The sequence below is a fragment of the Marmota marmota genome, unplaced genomic scaffold (assembly GCF_001458135.2).
Source record: "Marmota marmota marmota unplaced genomic scaffold, marMar, whole genome shotgun sequence".
In the NCBI taxonomy this organism is placed as follows: domain Eukaryota; kingdom Metazoa; phylum Chordata; class Mammalia; order Rodentia; family Sciuridae; genus Marmota; species Marmota marmota.
The window spans coordinates 32,863,435-32,875,320 of NW_026000249.1; the positions used below are offsets into that span (position 1 = coordinate 32,863,435).

General features: G+C 35.8%; 1 pseudogene; it reads left to right on the top strand.

Moving 5' to 3' along the window:
• Positions 1 to 8,731: 8,731 nt before the first annotated feature.
• On the top strand, positions 8,732 to 10,229 carry LOC107144376 (annotated as a pseudogene).
• Positions 10,230 to 11,886: the final 1,657 nt, after the last annotated feature.

Consider the following 11,886-nt stretch of genomic DNA (forward strand, 5'->3'; position numbering starts at 1 on the left):
AATGATAATCAGAAATAATTCTCTATTGGGGTAGATCATGAAGAAAAAGGTTGAATGAAATTGGGAATGGTCAATTTAAATCAACATTTACTGAAACTGGATACATACAAGGCTGTGCTTGGCACCATCAGAGATATAGAGGTGGGTAATACCCAGGCTTTGCTTTGGAGAAGTCAGTAGTCTGTTAGAGAAAAAATGAACAGTAAATAAATGGCTAGAATACAAAACAGGATAAAGACCTAAGATTGGATCAGCAGATTTAAGCTGGAGAAGAATTCTGGGTTCTCCCAACTCTTACAGGCTACAGTCAAATTACTTTATAATGAACATGAGGACCACCATTACAGAAAGCCCAAATCAGAAAACAACTTCAAGAGGTGTAATGTGGAAAAACAAAGGGCAGGCGGAGTGGCTGGGATCCTGTTCATAGGAGGTTGTGGTGGATTATTTAAAATGTCCTTCCATACCTGGCATGGTGGTGTGTGCCTGTAATCCCAATGACTTGGGAGGTTGAGGCAAGAGGATCATAATTTCAAGGTCAACCTCAACAACTTAGTGAGACCCTATCTCAAAACAAGAAAGAAAGAAAGGGGTGGGAATGTGGCTCACTGATTAAGGACCCTTGTGTTAAATCCCCAGTACCCTCCCACCAAAAATGTTCTTCCATGAATTATGCCTTTCTGTGTCCATGCCCCATCATAATGGGGTTTTGCTTCTTCTCCTGTGAAGAGGTAATATTTCTTTCTTCTCTTGAATATGGGTTAATCTTATGACTTCTTTGATCAATGGAATCATCAAATTTATATACCAGGAGCAGGGCTTGTTCAATATAATGTGTGCTTTCTGAATCCAGAAAAAAAAAAAATGTGCTCAACGGATGGGGATGTAGTTCAGTGGTCTAGCACTTGCCTAACATGTGCAAGGTCCTGGGTTCCTCAGCTCCACAAAAGAAAGTGCTCAGTTCTTTGATCCCTTTAGGATATCACTTCCTCTGCTACCACTTCACTGTCAAACATTTGCTGTCTCTTTCATCTAGGTGGGGTCTTGTGATTAGTCTCATTTCTGGAAGGGTACATAATTGATGTTTCACTTTTGGGTTGAGCAATTAAGAAGTAGTGGGATTTCTCTGTATTCTCTTCACCCACCCCCTGCCTGTGATTGGACACGGTGACTATGAAGGCATGTGAAGATAGTAGAACCCCCAATGAAATGAGTTTGACCCATGAATTATTGGCTGAAGCAGAGTTTCCCTAGCAAATGATATTATACTTTGCTACAAGGGAGACATAACAATTTATTGTATCAAGACACTGAGGCACGGAGCTTGGATGAAATAGCATCTCATACAGCCAGTTATGTGCTCCTAAATGTTGGGCATCACATGAAACAAAACACAAAACCCCAATTTACAGTGTGTTTGATGATTTCTGTGGTATTTCAAACTACCAAAGTGATGTCTCTGAACTTGAAGTTGGGAAAAAATGCTAACTAACCATTGACTTGTGAGCCTGCACAAATTAGCTCCACCACACCAATGTGTAAAACTTGCTGTGACTAATTTACTTTGCCTTCTTCATCACTGGTTAGGTTTGGTGAGAATCCAGCTAATCTGTCATATGGAACCCAAGACTGAATAAAGCCTGGATCACCCCCACCATCCTGCTGACTACATTGGACTATGAGTTAAGTGTTTAGTTTCTGAGATTTGGGGATTGTTTGTTAAAGGAAATTCAATACTTCCTTAGCACCTGGCACTGTTTCTTGCATTAATAAATATCTGTAAATTTGAATTCTCAAAGATGATTCTTAATAAAATTTGGGTAGCATTCAAGACTCATTTCCGTTTTGTATTTACTCTTAAGATTGTAAACTAAAAATCTGCAAAATCCAAATAGTAATAATATCCTCCTCTGAAATGTAAATATATATACAGTCATCAATCAGTATTTGGGCTATGGGAGTGAATTATTTTCAGGACCCCTGTGAATACCAAAATCATTGGATGCTCAAGTTCCTTATATAAAATGGTATATAGAAGTGAATTTGCATAGGACCTATGCACATCATCCAGTATACTTTAAATTATCTCCAGGTTATAATACCTAATAAAATATAAGTGCTGTATAAATAATTGTTACACTATTGTTTATGGAACGATGAGACTGTACATGTTCAGTACAGATGCAATATTTTTGCATGTTTTCAATATGTGGTTGGTTGAATCCACAGATGCAGAACCTACGGATTTGGAGAGCCAAAGGCATACACATTTTTTCTTTTCTTCACACTTATTGTAAGGCAACAAATAATTCAAAATGAGATATATGGCCATATTAATTTGATACATACATGCTGTTGTTTGTATCTTTTAAAGTTGGTTTGCCAAAAGCAGACATGCATCTTGGCTGACTATCTGCAAATCAGTGTCCTGCCCCATAAAATGAGGGTGATGATCTGTAAATTGCTGTCATCCCTGAACCAATAAGAGTTCAAGAAGGAAAAAAAAATAAATAACTAGGTACTATTCTCTAGACTTAATTTTCTATTTTGTTTCCTCCTAGCTATGAAGTTGTTTTGAAAATGGGACCTCAAAATAAATAGAGAAACTAACAAAACTGGATCCTTGGAATATTGAAAAGGATCCCAAAGACGTTAAACATATCCTAACAAGCACAATGCAGAACAGAGGGCAAATTGATTGTGAAATTCCTGGAGAGGGAATTTTTTTAAACCATAAATCTTCCTGCAAATAGCATCAGGATTTGGATTTTTAAAAAATACTCACTTTTGCCTTTTCATTCAAGTCTATTTCTTAATGTGTTATACAATTTTGGAAATGCATACCATCAACTGAAATATGTATGTTACAGGTTAAATTTTTTTCTTTAGTTCTATGTTTAGTCTTGTAAGTAATTAAAATGTGAATACTGATGCATCAGTATGTGTGGATTCAGTCATTAAAGAGGAGGGCACTTCTACAAGAGATCAAGCACAAACCTGAATGGTAACTTTGACAAGAGGCCATGTATGCTACATAACAGATGTAAGAAGTTACAAGAAATACTCCTACAAAGCAGCCAAAAAATGTAGCTTGTACAGTTTGTTCAAAACTGTCCCCTTAAAATTTGAGTCTGGGATTGTTCTCTTTAAAATGTTTGAACAGCATGGCCATGAGAGTTTGTTTTGTTTTGTTTTTTACATTTATGAATCAGACTTCTAAGACATATAATAATAGTTGTTCAAGAAAAAAATGTTATTAACTTAGTTACAGCCATTCAGTAGGAAAGAACAACATGGGAATGGACTTTGCTTATTCTTTAATATGAGAGCAGAAAATATACCAAACTCCTTGCATCTGAGCTAAGAGTTCAAATGAGAAAAACCCAATTTGCCAAAAGAACTAAATACCTCAAAAAATCATAATATTGTTGATTATTTAACTTTGATTCAACTGTTAAACATGCAAGACACATAAACTTGCTAAAGTGAACTTCAGGGCAAGGAATAAAGTTTGGGTCATATGAGTTCAGCCTTCCTTGACTCATGGGCAAAATTATTTTGGTGGCAGCTTTCATAATGGCTATGAGACTGGCATGGTGGCACATGCCTATAATCCCAGTTATTTAGGAGGTTGAGGCAGGAGAATCCCAAGTTCAAGGCCAACCTCAGCAACTTAGTGAGACCCTGTCTCAAAATAAAAATAAAAATCATGGGGATGTAGCTCAGCAGTAATCACCCCTGGGTTCAATCCCTAATGTGGAAACAAAACAACAAAATGAATAAACAAACAAACAAAACATGATGGTTATGGCTCATTAAACTCTGCTGGGGCAAAAATTTCTGGATTAATCATTTTTGTACCAAAGGGGCAAGAAAGTTTTTATTTAAATAGCAATTTTAAGTTAGCAATTTAAAATTTTTTAAATGGAGAATATTCAGCTTAATCCTTTAGATCCCACTTATTATATGCTTTATTTTCTGAGGGAATATGAATTATTTAGCTATTAATACCTTGATAACGTTCTTCCCTTTGTTTCTAATTTTGGATCTTTTTGAAGTCACTTATATTTTTCCATTTGGGTTTTAAAAGTGTTTTCTGTACCCATCAGGATTGTCCTTGAAGCACTACCTACAAATCCACATGAAGATCTTGAACATCTTATAAAATTAGTTGAATTTCTTAACTAAACAAATGGCTACTAAAAAGAGTCCTACTGTGCATCATTTCATAAAGCCAAAATACATTCCTTGAAGAAAAACCATTTGGCAGTATGTGAATTCAAAGGACAAACTCTTCAAAATTGCAAGCTTCTATATTAGTTACATGGATCAATGACTGCACAGGACTAAAAAGTGTGACATCACTAGCAATATCAATGGCTGTAAGAACAACAAATGACTTCTAAAATAAGACTCATTTGAACATCAGCATCGTCATATTCCACCAACACTAAAATCATACATTTGGAAAATAGTTTTAAAATGTACTGTTAGATGATCTTTTGACCAAACATAAGATTAGACACATCCCAATAAAAGGGTATTAAAGCTTATGGACAAACTAATAGGAAGATAAGCTTTCCAGGACATTGCAAAATGGGCAGAGAATGTCCAAGGACAACTGTGCACTTGCTCTGTTTTATCCTTTCCATACACATGAGACTTGATGATGTTGAGCTCAGCTCATCACTTGTCTATAAAGCTTGTCTGTAATGTTCCAGGATGTCATTAAATATTTCCTTCTAAGGTTATACATTATTTGTGTAAATGTCTCCCCAGTGGTACTGTGGCATACTTAAAAAAATGAATTTCTCATTCAGCACAGTGACATACACCTGGAATCCCAGTGACCTGGGAGGCTAAGGCAGAAGAATTGCAAGTTCAAGGCCAGCCTAGTCAACTTAGTGAGATCCTGTCTCAAAATTTAAAAAAAATAATAAAATAAAACAAAAAGGACTGGGGACTGGGGTTGTGGCTCAGTGGTAGAGTGCTTGCCTAGCATGCATAAGACACTGGGTTGGATCCCCAGCACCACATTAGGAAAAAAAAAAACATAAAAAGGACTGGGGTATAGCTCAGTGGTAAAGCACTCCTGGGTTCAATCCTCTGTATTGACAAATATATATATACCTTTCAGATAAAAAAGAAAATAAAAACACCTTTACATTTCATGACATTGAGAGCTTCCAAGAGATGCTGGGGCAATCAGTGGAAAAGTAGTCTCCTTTCTCCAAGAAGATTTTATGTTCTTGCTTAAAAACTAGGTGTTCAATCTAATATGTGTGCGCACGCACACACACATGCAGGTACATACGCTCACCCTCATATGTTTTCTTCCTACAGTTTACTGAAATTGGTAACTGTCAGAACATTATATCTTATGAAAGAAGTTTAATATTTGAACATATGGTTAAAATGAGGTGCAGGACAGTAGAAGGTATAGAAGGAAATAAATGTATCAAAAGCACATACTTGTTATAATGAATTTAAGTTAAAGGGAAGGCTCTGTTCTGGATAGTGAAGAACAACTGAACATACACCTTTACATTTCCAAGGATTCACAACAATAAAGGGAAAAGAGAGAGGACAACAATAATAAAATTATGGAAGCCAGAAAACAGATGGATAAATGGTAACTGATTTAAGGGACTCAACTCTACTAAGCCTAAAGCTCACACCAGAAAAGCTAAGAAACAACCCAATTTTCACCTCAGAAAGTCCTTAGAGGCTGGGCGTGGTGGTGCATGCCTGTAATCCTAGTGACTTTGAAGGCTGAGGCAGGAGGATTTCAAGTTTGAGCCCAGTCTCAGCAACTTAGCAAGGCCCTAAGCAACATAGTGAGACACTGTCTTAAGATTAAAAAAAAAAAAAGCTGCAGCCAAATAAAACTGTTTCCTGCTTGAAAAAAAAAAAAAAAAACGTAAAAGGCTGAGGATGTAGCTCAGTTGTTAAGTGCCCATGAGTTCACTCCCAGGTACCCTCCCACCCCCAAAAAATAAAAAGATAAATTAAATTCTTTAGGTGGCAGCTAAAAAATGATAGTTTACATATGGTTAAAAAGAAGAGGTTTCATTGAAAATCTTTTTAAAAAGAAGTTGGGTATTTTTTTAATATTTATTTTTTAGTTGTAGGTGTACACAATACCTTTATTTTATTTTTATGTGATGCTGAGGATCGAACCCAGTGCCTCACGTATGCTAAGCAAGTGCTCTACCACTGAGCCACAATCCCAGCCCCAAGAAGTTGGGTTTTGAAATAACTCCTCTACTCCAATCAAGTGGCTGATCCTGCCTAGTAAAAATACTGAAGGTTTAATCATTGTGGGGAACAAAAAGGATATGTTTTTTAACTGGGTGGAAACAAGTGTAGCTGATGGCAGAATTACATAATGAAGATAAAGAGAATAGGGGAAATTTGACACATTAATTGTTGACACAATCAGCTTTCATTCTCTACTCAGATTCCCAAATGCACAGAAGAGAATGTGAAGTTCTGCTCTTGAGAATCTGATCAATTCAAGGGGAAAAAGGAGATTGGATATTTGCTAATTAAATTGATCAAGCCAATTACATTATAGTGCTTCCCATAGATGAAAAACCCTACTCGTGTAAACAAAGCTGTATAATGTATTCAGATGGTCAAGGATCATCAAATAGGAGTAAAATAAAATTAAATGAACAAAACAATCAAAATTTTCTTTAAAAAAGCCAGAAATAGACTTTCCAGAGAAAACTTTTTAAAAAGGAGTTTTATACCCTCAGAGAAATACGATATTACATACATGAATCAGGAACAAGATGGTTGCCGAGCTCGGTGGTACACACCTGTAATCCCAGTGGCTTGGGAGGCTGAGGCAGGAGGATCATGAGTTCAAAGCCAGCCTCAGCAATGGTGAGGCAATAAGCAACTCAGTGAGACCCTGTCTCTAAATAAAATACAAAATGAGGCTGGGGATGTGGCTCAGTGGTAGAGTGCCCCTGAGTTCAATCCCTGGTACCCACCCCCCCAAAAAAAGAACAAGATGGTATGGTAAAAGAACATTGGAATACACAGAGTTGAAAAGCCAATGGAAATAAAATTAAAATTCAATAGGAGCTGAGAAAATATCTCATAAAATGGAAAAGGAGACAAAAAGAAGAGTCAATTCAGAGATCCAAACCTGAATAACCTTTGTTAATTTTGTAGAAAGAAACTGAAGTATGTTAAATCATATGCTGAGATATTCCAGTGAGGTCTTAAGTTATACAAATTGTTCCTTTTTAAAAAGTCTTGGTTGTTTTCTTATTTGCAGTTTGGTTTTCTTAAAGTCGTGGGGAAATACAGATAATTAAAGAAGTAAATAGGTCATTAAGATTTATGGGAAAGAGCAACTGCTGTCCTGCTCTCCCATTCCTATGTTCTCCAAACACAAAGTGGGGAAAAAGAGAAGGAAAGCCATCATCAACAAAATAATTCCAGACCCTTCCCAAAATTGAAAACTTGAAATCTCTAGCTTCAAAGCTCTCATCACAAAGGAAGGAAACAGATTCACAACAAGGCAGAGTGTTAAATCACTTGGAACAAAGAAAAAGATCTTTTCAGAGAGAAAGAGTTGGAAAAAATAACATCAAGAATTAACAGATTTGGGGGCTGGGATTGTGGCTCAGCAGTAGAGCGCTCGCCTAGCACAAGCGGGACCTGGGTTCGATTCTCAGCACCACATAAAAATAAAGGCATTGTGTTGTGTCCATCTACACCTAAAAATAAATGAATAAGTATTTAAAAAAAGAATTAACAGATTTTATATAAAGGATTGTGGATTATTGTGATATTTTATTTTACCCAGTAACATTTTTCAAAACAATGGAACAATGTCATCAAAAGAAAAAGTCATTTCCAACATAGAATTCTACAGCCAGTGAAACTATGAGTTAAGTATGATGGCAAAATAAAGATACATATAATCTAAAATTTTACCTCCTATGTGCTCTTGGGAAATGTTTAAATGATGTGGTCACCAAAAAAAGATAGTGAACTAAGAAAAAAGAAAACCTAAGGAAATAGGAAAATCAAGTCAAGAAGAAGGCAAAACAAAATAAAATAAAATCTAAGATGGTGATGGGGGAGTTTCTAAGATGATGGTGTTCAGCAAGGTCTATGGAGCAAGCTGTCCATATTTAAGCAGATCAGAAATGATGGGAGAGATTTCTCTGAAAAAAAAAAAAAGAATACCAAATTAGATGCTAGAGATGGAAAAGAATCTTGGGGGTGAAATATTTCTAGGTACATAGAAAACTAAGCAAAATTTAAAAGAAGAAGAAAATTATTCCAGGGGAAACAAAAACTTATACAGTCCAGAAAAAGCAGTCATAAAGAGTGAAGTGGGAGAGAGGGATGGTCCCCAAAAGTTCATGGATTCTATGTAATCTCAATCAAAACTCCACTAGATTGTTTTAAAGAAATAAAAAAGCTGGTTCTAAAATTTATATGAAAATGCAAAGTATCTAAAGGAACTAAATGTAACTCTTCTTGTGTCAGATTTAAGAAAATCAATTCACCTAATATTTCATGATCACCGATCACCTTAAACATCAATGCAGACTCAATGAATTCCCGACATTTCAGCAGTTTATCCAATATGTGTGCAATACATGTGTTCTCATTTTCACTTAGGTTTTGCAGCAAGCTCCTAGTCTACTACAGGCTAACCCAGGAGGCACTTTGCCCCAGCACCCAACTGTGCTCAGCCAGTAACCTCTGAGAACATGCAGCCCCATCCTAGGGACCCTAGGGGCACAAAGTTTCTCCAAATTTAACTCCTGTACCCTGGAGCAAATTAAAGAATTTAATAGGAAGTACAAGAGCAGATAGTGTCAAATAGCAAGGAGTCCTGGAACACATTTGGTGAGCAGGGCAGCATTTCCTTGTTTTCACTGCTGCCAAGATGGCTGAAATTAGTCAAATTCAGTTCAAAATGGAAAACACCAAGGTTATTAGTCAGCAAATGAGGGTCTTAGAAAAAATTAATGGTAATACCATCAAATGCTGACCTGTAACAAGAATTCCAAGGAGTTCCAAATGCTAGTGTTCCAGAGAACGTTGTCATGGCAGGAAACCATGAGGACATTCATTCCGTTTTCAAGACCAGCAGATCCTGACCTTGTTCAGTCCACTACCTTTAAACCTCTGGCACTACAACTACACCTCATGTTCTCATGTTAAGTGAAAGATCACTAGATTTCTGGATTCAGAAAGACCTCTAACTCCTCAAAATGAAGAAATCCATGCAGTGAACTAAAAAGAGAGTCCTCTATGAGTGAATATGCTGTTCATGGAAATGAATAGTTAGAAATCATTCCAATGTGACACCATCAACACAACAGACTCCCATCTGTCCTATTCAGATGTTACCTGAAGATAGAGCTAATCTTGGTTCTGCTCATGGCATTTGTCACTTATTCAGTCTTCCAGTCATAGGACTTAAAACCATATCTTCGATGTGCTAGATCAAAATCACAGACCCATGTTGGGTAGCGGATCTTCTGCTACCTCTTCCAATTCTGACAACATCAGGAATGACATTTCAAATATAGATACAGCAATTGAAGGAACTTCGGATGAAGTGACTACTGTAGATGCAGCTTCATTAAGACGACAGATAATCAAACTAAATAGACGCCTGCATCTTCTAGAAGAGGAGAACAAAGAACGTGCCAAAAGAGAAATGGTCATGTATTCAATTACTGTCGCATTCTGGCTGTTTAATAGCTGGCTTTGGTTTCGTCGTTAGAGATAACCTCAGCTCTCAAAAATAATGTCTTGACAGCTAGAAATACAATTTGCAACCTTTTTTTGTTTCTATCTTTGCTTTGTATGCCATTTTATAGTCTATGCCCTAATAATGCTTTTCTTCCAGAAACTAGTGGGGAAGGACCAGTTACCATATATTCTTGTTACTCAGCCATATTCATTTTAACCCTTTCTATGTAATATATACTTAAAATTTTCATTTTGCATGTTTTAAAACATGCACAAATAGTTAATTTTTTAAGAGGTCAAAGTAATTAAGCAGGGCTAGGAAGATAGTCTTTTAAAGAGAAGGCGTTCAAAAAATTTGAAAGTCTACATGGAATTAAAAAGAACCTGGAATCTTATTTTATGTCCCATACAAAAATTAATTAGAAATGGATCATAAATCTTAAATCTTAGAATTATAAATAGTCTGTAAAGAAACACACACAAAAAAAAGATTTTTTAATTGGACTTGAAAAGTATGAGAATCTTAAAAATAGATGGATAAAGAAAATGTGGGGACTGTGGGTGTGGCTCAGTAGTAGAGCACTTGCCTGGCATATGTGAGGCCCTGGGTTCGATCCTCAGCACCACATAAAAATAAACATTGGCAACAAAAAATATTTTTAAAAAAGAAAAAGAAAATGTGGCATAAGAATACATTGGAAAAGTATCTAGCCATTTTTTTTTCTCTTTTGGTACCAGGAATTTTTCTTTTTGGTACCAGGGGCCTTTAACCACCAAGTGATATCCCCAGCCCTTCTTTTGTATTTTATTTAGAGGCAGGGTCTCCCTGAGTTGCTTACCACTTGCTAAGTTGCTGAAGCTTGCTTAGAACTCATGACCCACTTGTCTCAGCCTCTGGAGCCACTGGGAAGTATTCCCTTAAAAGTGGGAAATCCCATGATTTCCAACAACATAGATGAACCTGGAGGACATTATGCTAAGTGCAATGAGGCAAACACAGAAAGGCAAATACTGCTTGATCTCACTCATATGTGGAATCTAAAACATTGAATTCATAGAGTAGAAAGTAGAATAATAATTATTGAAGGTGGGGAGGGGTAGATGTGGGAGGGGGCGGTTTTGATCAAAGGGTACAAAGTTTGTTAGATAGGAGGAATGAGGTTTAGCGATCTATTAAGCATAATAGTAGCTAAAAGAAATAATAATGCATCGAGTATTTCAAAATCACTAAAGTACATTTTAAGTGTTTCATCACCAAAAAAAGATAAAGATGTGTGGTGATGGATTTGCTAATGAGCCTGATTTAATCATTCCATATTATAAACATAAATCAAAATATCACATTGTCTCCTATAAATATATACAATTATTATTTGTCAGTTAAAAACAGAACTTAGAAATCTAAAGAACAAAAAGGAAACTGGATAAATTGAATATCAAAATTAAAAATGTCTGCTCTTTGATCATTACTGTCAAGAAAAACAAAAGGGATGTAAGAAACTGGGAGAAAGTATTAGCAAAACACATATCTAATAAAAAATTTGCATCCAGACATATGAAGAATTCTTAAAAACCAATAATGAGAAGATAAACAATCCAGGTAGAAATGGGAAAAAGATATGAAGAGACATTTATATACATACATCTGCATATAAATATATAAAAATGGCAGATAAACACCCCCCAAAAATATCTTTAGTCATTAGTGAAATGTAATTTAAAATCACAATGATACTACTATTTCCTCCATCAGTGAAGCTAAAATTAAAAAGGAATACCAGTGAAGGGTCAGCAAGAGTGTAAAGCAAATGGATTGCACAGAAATTGTAGGTAAGTACATAAAGTAATATCATCATTTTGGAAAAGTTTAGCAGTTTCTTCTGAAATTAAAAATATATCTGCCTATGACTCATAGGTATTTTCCCAAAAGTAAAGAAAGTAGATACCCACAGAAAGACTGAATGCTCAAGAAAGCTTTATTCTTTTTTTAATATTTATTTTTTTATTAGTTTTAGGTGCACACAATTTCTTTCTTTTTTTGAGAGAGAGAGAATTTTCTAATATTTATTTTTTAGTTCTCGGTGACACAACATCTTGATTTTATTTTTATGTGGTTATGAGGATCAAACCCAGTGCCCTACACATGCC